The sequence below is a fragment of the Papaver somniferum genome, unplaced genomic scaffold, assembly GCF_003573695.1.
Source record: "Papaver somniferum cultivar HN1 unplaced genomic scaffold, ASM357369v1 unplaced-scaffold_128, whole genome shotgun sequence".
NCBI lineage: Eukaryota > Viridiplantae > Streptophyta > Magnoliopsida > Ranunculales > Papaveraceae > Papaver > Papaver somniferum.
The window spans coordinates 690,467-695,487 of NW_020621936.1; the positions used below are offsets into that span (position 1 = coordinate 690,467).

The following is a 5,021-nucleotide window of genomic DNA, read 5'->3' on the forward strand; positions in this document are numbered from 1 at the left end:
ATACATGTAGCTAAACGTAGACAATGTCAGTACTATATAATTTGTACCCGAAGTAAGCCAGTTAGAACACCCATTGATCCTTCATTTTTATGGTTGAAACTTGTTTGATCTAATTTTTTTGATGATTAATTCTCAATGTTAGTTTTAGACTTATTGTTTTATTCTTTCAAGATATTTTTGCAGGAGGAACACTAACCATCTTAGTGTTCTGTTTGATCGATCTATTATTAAAGATGTTCTTGCTCTTAGATACTTAGATATATTAGGTAGCCATGCAGTTAATATAAGTCGATATATCATGCTCATACCGCGTATCGACTCTTGACCAAGCCGTAGGGTAATTATCAACATCATAATAATATTTTAAAGGGTTTAGTGGCAAAATGCCACAAAATGGACCCCAAGGTTTTGAAAATGCCCCGGACGTTAGGCAAAATATCAAAATGCCCCAATCTTTTATTGAAATGCCCCAATCTGTTACTTTGTCCGTTAGACATAGTTAAGTAGTCAAATATTGGCACGCATGGGCATCGCACGTGTGATAAATTACATTTATATCCTTCTGTCAAATGGGCTGACATGCACGTGACGTGACTGTTTTCGATTTTGCCTATTTGCCCTGAATATCTTAGAAAATGACCAGCGTGTCCTATGTAAGTGAGATTGCGACACGTGGAGAAAAATGGAGTGGACTGTGAGAGATGAAGAGGTATATTTCACCGAAATATCATTATCTTTTTTACAAATGACCAGCTTGTCCTATTAATTAGGATTACGACACGTGTGCATCATTTCAATTTAACGGCTACAGATTACTACCGTGTTATAACGATCATCTTCTTCCCAACCTGGACTCTTATGACTCTTATAAATTGGGAACATCCAAAGGTAAGTTCAATTTCGATAATTTTAAATTGACAAGCTATCTCCATACTTTTTAAAATGAAATGGGATAAATTAACAAATAAAACCACCACTGTCTCCACACTTTTTAAACCATAGATGTATAAATAAAAAACTGCCAACATAAAGTGACTACTAGTATGCCTGCCATTACGTATCATGAAAGCTTCTCCACTGGTACCAGCTTTACAACCAAAACAATACAAGTCCCTAAACCGGCCACCTATATCAGTTATCCAGAAATTCTGATCCTCACTACCCATTCTGAAACATTTAACAAAAATGAAACAATAATCAATTATCACAGTCTATCATAAACATGGAAAGCAGATGTAAGGTTTTCTGTCTGAATCAAGTAAGGCATATAATGAACTTGAAATGTTGTACAAAATTGACTCTCTCAATACATGAATCCCTCCACATTTCAGAGACTGGTGATATCATTCAATGAACTCTGAACTGAGTTAGACTTTAATGCTCCAAATACCAATGCTTAAAATGCAATCATCACTTCAATATTGCTTAAAAATCTAGGAAGACGTATTAATGAATACAACCACATCATAAAATTCACCAAGCGTAAGTGCCACTACTCAGATTAAGGTATGTAAATGATGTCAGGACAAAAAAAAATGACAATCAAAGTCAAAGACATAATGCATTCAAATCACAGGTTCCACAACCAAGAATTGTAATTCCAAATACTGGGTTAAGATATAAAAAAATGTATAAGTAGCAAGATAGGTATGTAATGTCCAAATATAAAACAAAATAGAGAATGTGAACATCATACAATAGGATTTTAACTTTAAGATTTAACATGCCCAAGGAACAGATGAAGTGCGTATAAGGTGCATCAAAACATGAGCATATAAAGATAAAACCTTAAATAGGGGTATTCTCCTCATAGCAAACTATAGGAAAGAGATCATGTATATAATGAAGTATAACTGGATACGCACTTTAAAAATGCCACGGAATAGCTTATATCAAGTTCACATGCTAAAATTACACAATCTGGTGGGAGAACCAATTTACGAAGTAAATTACTCGAACCGGAACTAAGAATAATATTCATTGATGTGCCAAGTACAAACCCAAAAAACTAACAAGTTCATAAGCTACAGAACCAGTCCAGTAACACGCGAACATAATTAAAGCAAACACCATCAAAATCATTGCTTCAGTAAACAATTTCTGACATTATCTTGCGAATTAACCAAAGATCAATTCTCATAAGGCTCGGAAGTTATTCATACCTAACAGCAATTAACCAAATCTACAGATAGATTTCATGGTGGTCACCAATTACCCTATAGTCAGTGGGAATGACTTTGTTTTTCAGCCAAAGTTTTTAGAAAAAACTAACAGGGATAAGATATCAACATAGAGTAAGTCATATATAGCTCAGCTACTACGCCATCCTAAAAAACCTTCAAACTCTATTACCAAAACATGAAAAGAATATCCAAATGGGATAACATATCTCAACTTAACTGCTATTTACTTAGCTCATTCTAACCCAATTATGTCAACATTTTCATGATGAAAAGAAAAAACTGAAAAAGTAAATTAATTTGCTTATTTTTGATACATAAATTAATTCTAATCCAAAATACATATATTATCAAAATCTTCAGAGTATTCAAAGAGTGTCCCAATTTGATACATAAATTAATTTGCTTACTTTTCAAATATCAAACCCACTAACCCCACTAATCAAAATGTTGAATTGAACAGAATTTGTTTATCTGAAACCCTAATTCAATTGCTTACTCATTCAATTGCAGCAAAGTGTGATCAATTGAACAGAACTCTACTATGAACACTCAATTATACACAAAAACCCAAATTATATCCCTTAATTCGTTTATCTTTAAACCCTAGATTTAAAATTAAAAAATTCCCAAATTATAAACTATAAACCCTAATTTCGTTTCTCTTTAAACCCTAGTTTTAATTAGATAACCTTTCAATGATTTTGATTATTCAAAAACAACAAAGCAGTAAAACTAAAATAAAATAAAATCAGGATTAAGAAAACTTACTTGTTTTTCCCCTGTTGAATGATTTTGGCTAAGGTTCAAAAGCTCCGACGACGATCACCTTAAGTTATCATCTATCTTCACCTCTTATTGATCTAAACTTTGTTATCTTCTTTACTCTCGATCTCTCTGTCTCTCTCTCTCGCCCCTTATCTTCTCTGCCGCCTCTCCATTCTCTTCTCTGAAACGAATTGATTTTGTGGCTGAAACTCGATGTGGGTGAGAAGATAAGATTAGAGTGCACGTGTTGTTCACATGTGTGATACATAGACAGGTGTCAGTTGCAATCCACGTTTTTATATATTATTGGTTCACGTGTCAATAGTAAGATCTTCCCACGTATCATCATTTCACAATCTGATCGTTCATTTTGTTTGGGAAATGAAATCTCTAAGATTTAAACACGTGTGATTATTCAACAATCTGACAGTTCATTTCAGAGAAGGGTATTTTGAATATTTTCGTATACCCTTGACCAGTTAACATGCCCCATTTTGACTTTTTACTATAAAGTAACGGATTGGGCGTTTTGATCTTTTGCCTAACGTTCGGGGAATTTTCACAACCTTGAAATCTATTTTGGGACATTTTACCACTTTTTTGAAGATATCATTCATCGTACTGGTCGACAAAACCAGTAAGAACATCAGTGTAATTTTATAGAAATATGTATTCCCCATAGGACTTTTAAGTTATAAAGTTAAACTAATTTGTCCGTCTCTCATATGATTAACCTTTTCCCGAAACATGGGATTTTATTTTATTTTTGAAACTTTACAGGAAGGATATGGGTGGATACCGCTTATTTTTATGACTAGATCCAATGTTAGTTTGATCATAATAGTTATATCAATACTTATAAATTTTTTAACCTTCAAAAAGGATCATCCTTTGCCTTTGGCATTTAGGGATAGCCTGGTGCTCTTTCTTATTTTATAATGTGCATGCACACAGTGGGCATAATTAAACCATAAAAAAAAATTAATGACAAAAGTTAATATAGACACTTAAGAGCAACTCCTATGGGAATAAAATACATCCATACCTTTGTGATGATCCATATTTTATGGACCAAAAATGCTATTATGGGTGAATTTTTCATCCATATATTTGTGAAGTCAGAAATGACCCCTCAAATTTGAGGGGTTGATACGGAGTAGTCCATCCGACCGTAGGATGATCGGGTATCTCATCCGGACCTTGAGTGTCCGGATATATATATTTTAACTCTTTTAATCCCGTTTGGTCACCTAATGACGGGATACAACATACTTTTTTTGCCCAATCAGGCCACTAAGTGACTGGATGGAGTTTTATTCTTTTTGAACTGATTTTATCAAGAACAAATACTTTAGTTCCTAATATCCACGGTTTGTTATAAATAGAAACAGTTTATTTTTGAGTTAGCAACATTTCAAGCGTTATTAATTTAAATTTTTTGAAATGGCTTTGTGGTAGACTTTCATCCGGTCATTGAAGAGCCGTGTGAGCTTTTTGTAAAATGTTTTCCCCAATATCTAGACTATGAGTGGCTGGATGGATTAACTTTTTGGTTTTCTCCCATGGTAGGTTTTGAATCCACTTATCGCCGACGGTCCGCAAATATATGGATTCTCTTTAAATTATGGATGTTTTTAGCTATAAACCACAGAGTTCGCCCTAAAGACGGAAAAATGAATTAGCATTGCCTCCTATGACAAGCTAAATTTAAAGCGTTTCCTAACATAAGAATGTGACTGATATTATGTGATTGTGCCGGTTCTTGCGATGCAAAATGTTGTTACATGTCCGATGCGATAGATGCAAAATGGGTCAAAGGCGTTACTGAAAGCAATCAAGTGGGGTATGAAAGGGTCAAAATTTTGCATTTAGAGAGATTACCAAAACTTGATCTTTACAGTTTAAAACGAGAGGGTACCAGGTACACCATCAATTTTCCCGTTCAGCAACCTGTATTGACAAAACCTAATTCAATCACATGTGGGTCAAAGCAAAGACCCTTGAATAAGATTGTATTTAGAATTTTACTTTCTCTTCCATAATCAAGATGTATAGACCAATTATCCTTGTACC

The 5,021-nt window shown here is 33.9% G+C and overlaps 1 long non-coding RNA gene across 1 annotated transcript; it reads right to left on the reverse strand.

Annotated features, from left to right (window-relative positions):
* Positions 1–889: 889 nt before the first annotated feature.
* On the reverse strand, positions 890–3,131 carry LOC113331823. The gene is made up of 2 exons (XR_003351217.1): positions 2,952–3,131; positions 890–1,167 (listed from the first exon to the last, which is right to left on the reverse strand). It is a non-coding gene; the product is annotated as an uncharacterized LOC113331823 (long non-coding RNA).
* Positions 3,132–5,021: the final 1,890 nt, after the last annotated feature.